The sequence below is a fragment of the Rutidosis leptorrhynchoides genome, chromosome 2 (genome assembly GCF_046630445.1).
Source record: "Rutidosis leptorrhynchoides isolate AG116_Rl617_1_P2 chromosome 2, CSIRO_AGI_Rlap_v1, whole genome shotgun sequence".
Taxonomy (NCBI): Eukaryota; Viridiplantae; Streptophyta; class Magnoliopsida; order Asterales; family Asteraceae; genus Rutidosis; species Rutidosis leptorrhynchoides.
The window spans coordinates 573,373,131-573,385,652 of NC_092334.1; positions in this window are offsets into that span (position 1 = coordinate 573,373,131).

The window sequence follows — 12,522 nt, forward strand, 5'->3', positions numbered from 1 at the left end:
TTGATAAAGAAAATTTTTTCGCAAGATTTCAACATGACTCTGAAGCAAGATATTCTCTAAAGATTTCATCGGATCCAGAATCACCTGGATTCTTTGAATATAGGGTTTAGTCTTTGTATTTATCCTTGGTCTCCTTCATGGTGTGCTCAATCCTATTTTTAGTTTCAAATTTTCTATCGAGCGTTCCTAACACTTCCTTTTTTATTATCAACTTTTGGTCATTAAGACCATCTACAACATGCTGCTTCGTCAGCATTTTCAAAGTTAACGGATCTGGGTCATCGATTATCAAACTGAGGTGGTTTCAGGAGAATTGTGTTTTTAGATGTTTAAACGCTGATGGTAGTAGGGTGAAATATAAAAGATTCCCTGGTAACGATGGCGAAAGGGCAACGTATATATCGAGGTTATAATAAGACTAGTCTTACTGAAAAGTCGAAGTTAATTTGCTGGAGCTGTGACAAAATTGACTACTTTGAAGAGGAATTGCAAAGTTATTTTCGATAATAACAACGCCAAAGGAGCTAGCACAGATAGGGTTAAACGTTTACTCAGTTTCCGAGAGTTTTTCAGGTGCATAACTATATGTATCAATCTTTTCTTTCGTAGATGAAGTGCGGTTGGTTCATCCTCTCGATTGAGGTGTTTTCAAGAATTACGAAAGCTTTGGACGCAGATTGTAATCGTCAAGATACAAAAGAGGTTTAAGATGAAATCAAGTGGCAAACTTGAAGAATTATTTAGTTTCATATATTATAATCAATATTTTAATTCATTTTAATTGTCCAAATTTAGTAGTCTAATAGTCCAATAGTCCATATATAGTTTAATATATAACATTCGAATTAATTAATACGTATCGTGACCCGTGTACCGGTCTCAGTATTGATCACAACTCAAACTATATATATATTTTGGAATCAACCTCAACCCTGTATAGCTAACTCCGTCATTTTCATATAGAGTGTCTATGGTTGTTCCAAGATAAATATATAGATGGGTCAATATGATATGTCGAAACCTTGTATACGTGTCCCGTTATTTAAAGTGCGTAAAATAAATACAGAAATTAAAGACGATAAATAAAATTGCGAGAATGTAAATTGCGAGAATGTAAAATGTGATAATTAAATTGCGATAAATAAAATGTAACCAGTTAGCTAGGAACAGTTAGCGTGGATTCTTAACAATATTTCAATTAGTTAGTTCGTTTGTTTCTATCAAATTTTTATTTTGTACAATGTTTTCTTCATTATGCCACTTGTTGACTTTTGATAGGTTAAAATCTAAATATGAAATTGAATGAAAATGGTTATTCTGTAGTGAACGGATACGTATATCGGTGGATGTAGATAGGATAATAAATGATCGTTGAATCAGATTCGAAGAATGTACAGTGTAACTTATTAATGTGAAATCTAAATATTCCTCGGGTATTACCTACCCGTTAAAATATTTTCACCATTAACAGTTTGTACAAAAGAATTTTTAATTACAATCTTTCTGAAAATATACATACATATATATTTTCTTTAGATGTAATAATGGATTTAATGAGTTAATATGATATTAATCTCATTTGTTTTACGGCTAGAATTAGAGTATTAAATCTCTAAAACATTAGAGATTACATAATCGTCATGTCAAGCGAAGATAATCGATGTAGAACGATATGTAGAACGAAAATAAAGTAGATAGTATGATACGTAGAACGATGATTATGCTCGAGGTATAGATTGTGATGTTGAGACATGTGATGTTGAAACTTAGGTTGTTGGTGGTACTGTTGGTGCCGGTGATGTTACTGAAGCTGGTACGTTTTGCACCATATTTTTCAAGGCTACAACTCGGGCGCGAAGCTCGTTGACTTATTACTCCGGGATGATTGTCGGTTGGATCGAGCGGATGAATAAGGTTTAGAATTTTAGATAGAATATAATCGCGGCGGGATATTCATGAAATGAGGGTGAAAATGGTGTTTCAGATTGGTTCGCCGATGAGTGCTTCAGATTCTTCGCCGAGAGTGCAGGTTGGTGGGTGGAAAGGATCGCCTTCTTCTTGTCTCCATTGGTTAAGTCGACTACGAACACATCAGATGAATTGGGGATGGCTGATTGGTTGATTCATTCTGGTGACACTGCTTTCGGAGCCTAGGTGAAATTCCATATCGGAATAGCTATCGGAATATGAGGATCTCGAACTAGTGGTGAGTTTCATTGCGTACGATTGAATAAAGGTTTTTTCGATATGAAATGATTTTCGGATATCGGATGATATTCTAATTATATAGAATACCTATCTATAGTACAGAAGGTCCCGTAGATTACGGAGAAAATAAGGAAACGTGTCAGTCAAAGTTTACAGTAACTGATACGCTAGGATATGAATTTATCTGTACACTATCTAGCAAATAAGTGCAGGAAGTCGTGTCTAGACTTAGGAATGATAAGCAGGTAATTTTCCACTACAAATAATAAACAATACTTATAATATGCAGCTAAGGTCAAAGTCCAGACTCGCTAATGCATCCTAACAACTATCAGTTAGACACACTAATGCAAGGCCTGGTTCGCTAGGACCAATGCTCTGATACCACCTGTAACAACCCGTCCTTATCCACCTGGACGAAGTCATCGACATTTGGTCCCATTGCGATGATCGACTCCAAGTAATGTCCTTAAAATGAGCAAATGCACAGCGGAAGACTTAATTCGTACCTGAGAATAAGCATGCTTAAAAGTGTCAACCAAAAGGTTGGTGAGTTCATAGGTTTATCATAACAATCTTTTCAATATATTAATAGACCACAAGATTTTATTATTTATAAACATAATACACTCACAAGTGTATGTAAAGCATTCTAAGTGGTTGAGCACTTGGTAACCATACTTAACATTTAATCACGTCTCATATTCCCTTTATTATGAAATCTCACTACACCGTACCAAGTGTAGTCACCGAAACGAAGTACTGTGCAACCGTTGAATACTGGTCGTCCAGTCCGGTTGGGGTTGTCAGGCCCGATAGATCTATCAACAGGATTCGCGTTTACAATACCCATGTAAATAGTAGTTACCAAGCTACAGGGAAATATGCCAGTGGTACAACTCAACGTAGAATATATTTTTAAGTACTTGTGTCTATTTTGTAAACATTTATAAAAGCAGCGCATGTATTCTCAGCCCAAAAATATATATTGCAAAAGCAATTAAAAAGGGAGCAAATGAAACTCACCTAATGTATTTTGTAGTAAAAATACATAGAACGACGTTGAACAAGTATAGGGTTGGCCTCGGATTCACGAACCTTAAGGGTATAATCTCCCAAAATAAAATAAAACTGTCTCTGCCAAGACTCGAACCCGCAACCTCTCGTTAACCCGATATAAACCCAACCACCTGATCCAGTCTGCTTTTCTTTATTCAATAGCCAAAATAATTATTTTAACCCCTTTTCTGTTTCGAGCCCGAACAGCCCAGCTGCCCTTGGCCCAACAGCCCAACCACTCTTAGCCCAACCTGTGCAGCTATTTTAAAAAAAATAAACTGCAGCAGCCAAGATTCGAACCCCAGACCTCGCCCAGCTGCCTTTGGCCCAACAGCCCTTAACCACTCGTGTATTCTTATTTATCTGTTTTAAACCCGACCGAAATATATATATAACCCAATAACTGTTTCTTCTTTTTCTTCATTTATCAATTTCGTACTTACATAAAATCATAAATATTACTCCTCATCTTCATTATCATTACCATCATACTTATCACCATGATTATTACTATCCTAATTAATATTATCCTTAAAATCTAATCATCATCATTTGATTTAAGTGGATGTATTAATAATGATAGTATATAATATCGGATCATTATATCATCATTTAATAATCCTTTTTGTTTCCTAACCATCATAATAACCTTTATCATCTCCTCTTCATTGTGATTATTAGAGCATAATTAACAACATCAATGGGCAGTAGTATTTTAATTGTGAGCGAATAGAAAGCTGGTGTAGCAGTCCAACCGAAAGGAAGTATCGGCCCAAACAGAGAAACTCAACATAATATGTAATACGGCCCAAGTTTCTACTTATTTTAGTGGAACGGTTTTATATGAAAATATAATAAGTTGGTGGCTTTTAATCAGGGATTTTGGAAGAGTATAGAAACACAAAAAAAATGTGCCAAACTTCATCATACGTCAACTTTTAAACTTTATCAAATATTCAATTGTCTTGGTCGGCCATCAACAACAAAAAGGAACATTGGATTCCATCAAGGCTTTATCTCATAAAAAAAATATAGCAAAAAGGAAGAGAGCAATTCACAATTTAAAGTGAGTTTAGTTCGTACGAGAAGTATAAAAATCAAATCGGTTTCGGTTGTGATTATGTTTATGGTGGTTAGCAAAGAAATGAGATGCAAAGGTGGTGGTTCTGTTGTGGTAAGAGAGGTGGTGAACACGAGTTAGAAACACAAGCTAAAAAGTGACCGGGTGTTTTGTTGTGGTTTAACAATAGAACAAGTGAGGTGATTAATCAGAAACAAAATAGGTCGAGCATGGTGATTTGATGGGTTTCGTTTTAAGGATAGAGAGATAGAGAGACCTGATGAGAGGTAGAGATAGAGAAAGAGAGGGAAAAGGAATTGATAGAGATAGGTGGCGTTTAGTGGTGACGGGTTTGAGTTGTAGGGTGGTGGTGATTGGCGAAAGGACTGCTACAATAATAGAGAACGAGTAGCAAGTTTTTATGGTGGGTCTGGCTAAACCGAAAGGTAACATGAAGCATTAAACAAGCATGGCATCTTGGGGTGTTTGGGTCTTCAAGCATGACCTAGGGAACATAAGAGTAGCAATTCCTGGTGGGTTTCAGATTGGACGATGGTTAGAAGGTAATGGTTGTAGGTTCAAGGTGGTGTAAGAGTAACCGATGGTAGTCTCAAGTGGTGGTTGCCGAAGTCATAAAAGAAGAAGAAAAGAAACAAGTAATGTGGTGGTAGTCAAGAAATAAGAATATGCAAATGGAAATGATGATTAAGGTTGGTTTAGTTTTAGGTTTCTCAAGTAAACGAAATGGGCTCTTGGTTTGAACTAGAATCCCAGAATTGGAAATGGATTTTATGTTCTTTCTAATATCTTACAAGTATATGTATATATATAATATATAGAATAGAAAAAAAAATTATGATTAAGTCAAAAGTAAAATAGTAACACAGTATGATGATTTGAATCTTGTTATTATATTATTGGTATTGGTATGAAAATGAGAGAAAATGAAATCTAAGGTGGTAATTGAAATGGGTGTAAGAAAAAGAAACAGAAGTAGGTTGATTTATAATCTCATCATGACACCTAGAAAGACTTTCCAGCATATCATCTTGATGATCGACAGGAAGTCACAGAAAAGAAAATAAATAAAGTAACATCCGATATTGATGTCTAACCTAACTTAGAGAGTGATAATGGGAAGTGGGATTTTGATTATGTTTGATATATTAACGGATGCATGTGGTCATATTTGTATATAGAATATATATATATACATAATTATTTCTAACAATTAAAGCGTATATTATTTCAAATTATATTTCAACTTATTAAATATATTTATAAATTTAAATATATATGTATCTATTTATTTGCAAGTAACAGCTCGTGAATTGTCAGGAATAGTCAAAGTTAAATGATTGTATGAAAATAATTCAAAATTTTGAGACTCAACATTACAGACTTTGTTTATCGTGTCTAAATCATATAAAGTTTAAGTTTAAATTTGGTCGGAAATTTTCGGGTCGTCACATTAAACACCTCGGACTATTTTCAGTGCATATACATACACTTATAGTACACAACCCAAACTACTCACATCATATCGATTATGTTTCCATTTTTTACACAATCTTCTTGACGTTAAAAATGCATATGTCATTAGATATACTAGGTACTAACGACGTGTATCCAAAAACACCCTTAGCAAAGTGTTTTTATTTCCGTAAATGTATAACGCTACGTTAACTATGATTATGTAACCCGAAAGGCACCTCAGCATCGCGCGGGCTACTTTTCTAGTTTATGCTATCGAAAAAGTTAAGAGTTAACTTTGAATCTTCACCAAAACCATTTTTAAAGAACAATAAGTCAACTGAGGGAGAAAAGACGTCATTAAAGGAAAGCCCAAAAAAAGGGTGCATCTCCATCTTCCAAATTTGTGCTGTCCGTGGATTTAAAATCCTTTCTTACACAGAAAGAGGTTTAGAATTGAAGCAATAGGATTTATGTGCCCAATTGCCCTGGTAAGTTAAGAATTTCTAATATATGAGCATTCTTATTTTATAAAGTAGTCTAGAAATATTGCAGTAATTTCTTATTTGTGTTGTTTTAAGTAGTGTAAGTTATCTGCAGGTAATGGTGGTGCCTTTACACGGCAACCTTAAACTTCTGAGAAATAATCCGTCATCACCGGAAACATGTGAATCAAAACGCATTCGCCAAAAAAAAAAGGAAAAAATAAATTCCTAACTAAGTAACAATAAGATGATAATTAACAAAAAGAAAGCAATATGATATACCAAAACTGTAAACCCCCAAAAAGATATACAATCATCATATGTTATTAATATCACATATTTTGTTAATCAGAGGTAACGAAGATGATAGTAATGTAACATACATCCACCAATCGCATATATTATCCATCAATTTGACAAAGTACTTGTGGTTCGACGGAATCTGTCCGGAAAACCTGTACGAATGTCGGAAGATGCGGAACTCCGGTGGTGGGTGTAGGTGGCGCGTCGGGTCACGGGTCGCGGCAAGACCACTTGGGTTTTGTTCGTAGTTTGATGTAGTGTTAGACGGTGGCGGCGGTGTATTCAAATTTTAAAAGATCCGCTGTTGATTTGCAGATTAAGTTTCTGGAGTTTTTTCTTTTTGTTTTGGATATCTACGCAGGGAGGGAGACGTAAGGGAGTGAAGGTAGTATGGTCGGGTCGGGTTTTTGTTTTTAATCCGATTTCTACAGTGAAGAAGAGTATAGGTTTCAACATTAGGTGGAGTCCCTCTCAGCCAATAAAAAATAATAAAAATAATAAACAATTACTGTAATTATAAAGAGGTAAATACATTCGTACTGTACATTTTCCTCACTTAGTTATAGTGAAAAGATTACCTTTGCAAAATGACTGCATTTCACATGTGAAGGGTTAACCCATATACTTTGACTGCAGTTAGGTTGGGGTACCAACCTTGATAATTAAGCGAAACTGAGGTACCATCTGCGCAAAAAAAATGTTTAGGTGTTATGATGCAAATGTGAACAAACCACAGGTACCACCGATGTAATTTTTTCCTTTTAAAATTATTGTCTTAGATACAGGTTATATGTTGAATATTTATTAATTTGTTGTTATATTGAACTATTATTTGCTGGGGAAAACACAAAAACTTTATAACAAACTTTATATCTAAAAGAGAAAAAGGGAAACAAAATACAAGAAACAGACTCGAAAGCAGTAAACTAAACCTAACAGCATAACCCGAACTAAAGCTATCTAAACTCGAACCCTGCCGAAAGCAAACAAACAACACGACATACAAGCTATAATATGGAAAAAAGACAAATATAGTAAGCAATCTAACAACGAAGAAAAGTAGTAGCTAAAGAAACAAATTCAAACCCCACTAACCGATGACCTCATCGTCGCTAATGTTGGTGTCGGCACCATTCCCCGCACTAGCCTTGAACGAAAAGGTCACACTGTGTCCGATTGCGTCACCATTGTTAGAGCCCGACGGAGGAGGACTAAAATCGGGCATTTTAAACTCCTCAAAAAAACCACCTTTTCCTAATGAACGTCCCGATCCCATGCCCATGTAAGACCATTTGCAAGACCCGTCCACTTGAGCATCTTTACATGACTTTTGGATCGCACCCCCATCTTCATCTCATCACTACTATCATGTAAAGTAAACGAATTATCCGACACAATCTTCTTCTTACCTTATCATATGTATTACCCTTAGAGCGATATTTCTTCACCCCGAGCCCACGAAATTTTACTCGAATCCGTGACCCGTCCCCGGCAAAAACCTTCACACTTCGCGTCCCACAAATACAATGCAATCTACCCGCTCCATTACCCGTAGCAACATTAGACAAATTATCTAACAAGCATCTCATCTCCATACCGATCGATTAGGAAGCCTCCGACCCCACACCAACATTCAAGCTCTCGTGCAATCTCCTTTTTTTGTTGACAAGCCCTTGACCTTTAAGTGCTTTATCTATGTCCAAGTATTATGCATTATAAACAACCGAATTCACACTAAGCTCGTCCCCTGATGTAACATCCCAAATCTAGAAAACATGTTCAAATGTTAACAACTCAGGTGTGGACCGACGTTCCACTTTGGTCCGACGATCCAAATTCAGTCTAAAGTGGAAACAGGTGCAACCTGGACCGGCGGTCCACTTTGGACCGACTGTCCATCATGGGATTCATGATAAAGGCAGGACGGGAGTGGACCGACGGTCCAACATGGGATTCATGATAAAGGCATGTCAGGAGTGGACCGGCGGTCTACAGCGGGGCTTTGTGCAGTATTGCTATTTTAGTAAAAAAATAAGAAGGGGTATTTTAGTCTTTTAACTTATGGACGAGTTATAAGCTGGAGATCTATTGTTGGACTCATTCCAATCTCATTTCTCACTCACTCAAGCTATATCTTCTCATCCTAGAGAGAGGAACCCATTTTAGAGTAAGAAAGCTTGGTTTGGGGATGAAGGAGTGGAAATCTCTTTAAAGTGCAAGTGTTAAGGTTGTTCATCTCATCCTTGGCTACATTTTGGTAGTGGTGTTAAGTTCTAACTCTGAATTTCATTTATTGATTTGATTTTCAAGATTAGGGTTTGAACTTAATGTTCTTGAGAAAACACATCTAGCTCACAAATGGGTGTTTGAAGCTAGTTATGGGTGTTGTTGACCCTTGTTGGTGGGTTTTGGGTTGGAAGACTAATTGGCCATGTTAGGGCTTGTAAATTGGGTTTAATTACTAGGGTTAGTGATTATATTGGTGTTGGAACCTAAATGTGTGTGTTTAGAAGCTTGATTTTGAAATGGGTCAAAATTAGGGTTTGTGAGTGATTTGGGGAAGACAAGTGTTTAACACTTGTGTTTTGGTTTTATTGGCGTTATAGGACCATTTTCACTAGTGTTAAGTGATTATTGGTTAGTTTGGGCACTTGTTGTGCTTGGAAGTGCAATTGGGTCAAAATTGCACTAAGTGTCAATTTGAGTTGGTTTTTAATCCACCCTAATTGTGTTGTTTGTTATGTGATAAATGGTATATGTACTTTCCATTGGCGGATTTCGGATTTGGTTTGCATTCATCAAGGCGACAAGGTGAGTGTAAATATATATGCGTATGTATGCATAGGATGGGTGCGGGTGGGGTAGAGTGATCCTTGTGCGTTCGAGTTCACTTTACGTATGTGTAGGATGTTGGACCCCGTGAGTTTAGGGTCCACTTGGCACGTTTGCGCGTTTTGGGTTACCACCCATGGGCAGTGAATCTCGTGAGTTTCAAATTCACAATTGAGAAGTAGGTCAACCCCGTTGTTGTTATTGAGGGGAATTGGGTAGTGAATCGCGTGTGGTTTCGGATTCACAATGTCGCGTGTGGTTTCGGATTCACAATGTCGTGTGTGGTTTCGGATTCATAATGTCGCGTGTGGTTTCGGACATTCCCATTGATGACTTAGGGTAGTGAATCTCGTGTGGTTTCGGATTCACTGGGGCGCGAGTAGTTTCGGCCAACCCTATCGTCGTTGAGGTGAAGGTGGTGAATCGCGTGTGGTTTCGGATTCACTCGACGCGTGTGGTTTTGGACAACCTTCATATGTTTGATGTTAAAGGGTTAACCTTGAGATTTTTGGGTGTTGCGTGTGTGTGTGTGTGTGCATATATATATATATATATATATATATATATATATATATATATATATATATATATATATATATATATATATATATATATATATTGTTGTGTTGCACCTAATCTTGCGGATTTGACATGGTGGTACGCAGGGGCGATTTTATGAAGGGACAAGCGGGGGCGGCCGCCCCCAGTGAATTTGCAATTTTCAGTATAAAAATTTGGGATTTTTTGACTTTGCCCTCAGTGGATTTGTTTGCCCCAAAACCTTCAAATTTTGTCCAAAAATCTTCAAATTTTACCCCAAAACCTTCAAATTTTGCCCCAAACCTCCATAATTTAGCTAAAAACCTCCATTTTTATCCCAAAACCTCCATATTTTGCCCAAAATATTTACTACGTTGTTTTGTGTGCCCCCGATGCAAAACAATCCTGGTACCGCCATTAGTGGTACGTAATGTATCGCTTGCTTAGTTATACGTGGATGCGGTATGTGTTTATTACTTGTGTTGTTGATACGTATTCATTTTATGCATATGTATGTATATATTATGTTTATCCTCATTAAGCTTTATAGCTTACCCACTTGTTGTTTACATTTTTATAGATTCATAAGGTGGAGGCGGCAAGGGTAAGTACGGGGACTAGTGGATTATTGCGGGTTGCTTTAGAAGATTTTGCTTTTGGATTCGATTTAGAATTGGGTAGTGCATTCCCAATCATCATGCTAGGTCTTTTGTTGGAGTTTAAACTCTTGGATCGAAATTACCATTTTGGTTATGTAAACGGGTTGTGGGTTGTTATGCCCATTTTGACACTTAAACTTATGTATCAAATATTTTAAATTTGTTTAAACTTGTTGGGTATTAAAAGTGTTTTGAAAACATAAATTGTTGTGTCGTGTATTAATATTAATGTGTTGTATAAAAGAAAAAATTTCTGGGTCGGTATAATGACGGGTTGGGTCTTGTCTTCTTTTTACTTTTAGTTGAATTAGTCTTTACTTTTTAACAAACATCAACAACCGGGTTATTAACATTAAATTAGTTTGCTACCTTTTTTCTATTGTGAATTATATACCACCCACATCATTTACCACCTTCTTTCTTTATTTTTTTCCGGCAGAAATAACGAAAACTCATATAGATACGAAGTCGTTTTTCAAAGGAAAACACCTTCAACGAAGAATATAAACAAACAGGAGAAAATGGGAGAGCTCGCACCTAGAACGCAACTAACTAAAGAAACTTTCTATAAATGAGTCTCCCTAACCAAATCTAATCCGAATACTACACGAAAATAATAGTAGCTAAACCAAAATAACTAAATGAAATCAACAAGCGGAAAAAGTAAACGAGACGAATCCAACCAATCAACCTCTAGGTCCGGCCCTTTTCAACTGACCATTCACCGTCTCTTTCAAAATGTTCTTTCCGGACCGATTCTATATCTTATAAGATGACACATTAACGAATCCATCACCCGGTAGGCGCTCCTCGGCCAAACGTGTCATCATTTTATCGAATGCCGCGAAAGCCTCCACGGACATTATTCCATAGCCGTTTGCCGATGAACCACCGTCTCTACCATCTTGAGACCCCCAAAACAAGTTTTGAATTGTGTCCCCGTAATATAAGTCATTAATGTTGTCTCTAAGATTATAAGACCACTCTTATCCATGACACCTGTCATGGAACCATACTGCTACCACATCAGCGTCACCTCAACAGCTTCTTCCAACCACATTCCCAACCACATTCACTAACATCCATCACACCAACCACAATGACCCCACATTTATATTATATTATTATTATTATTATTATTATTATTATTATTATTATTATTATTATTATTATTTACTATTATTAATTTTATTATTATAATTTACTATTATTAATTTTATTATTAATTTAATTACAAATTTAGATTTATTATTTACATATTTTTTTTAATCTAATCTTATTATTAATTAATATTATTTATATTACTATTATTATTTCTATTTCTATCATGACTATTATTAATTATTATTACAATTATTATTATTTATATTTATATTTATATTATATATACACCATCATGTGAGAAAAGGGAATCTTTATTTCTTCCTCTTCTGTAAATTACTTCGTAAAATATCCCCTTCTTCTTCCCCACAAACCTTAAATTTCCAATCCCTAAATTTCCAATCCTTCTTCATCTGTAATCTTCTTTATCCCTAAATTTATTAATTCAAATCCCTAAATTTATTAATTATTATTGATTATTAAAAATCAATTTGTAGCGTGATTCAGTCTATCAAATACACAACATATTGAATCACGGCCGATTCAACGACGCCCCTACGGAGCCCGCTAACATCGGCGTGAATCAACGGCGGTGGGAGTGGCCCCCTAACCACGCCCCCACTGTGAATGGTCTAAGAACCTGAAGTGGAAGCCTAACTCGCCTTCTTTTATAACCTTGAGTTAGCCTCACTAAGTAAATATCTTGGAACATTTCTATTCAAAATGCACCACGATTTACAATAACCTTCGCACGAGGTGTCCTCACAATCACAATAACTTCTTCCACTAAGACCAATTAACA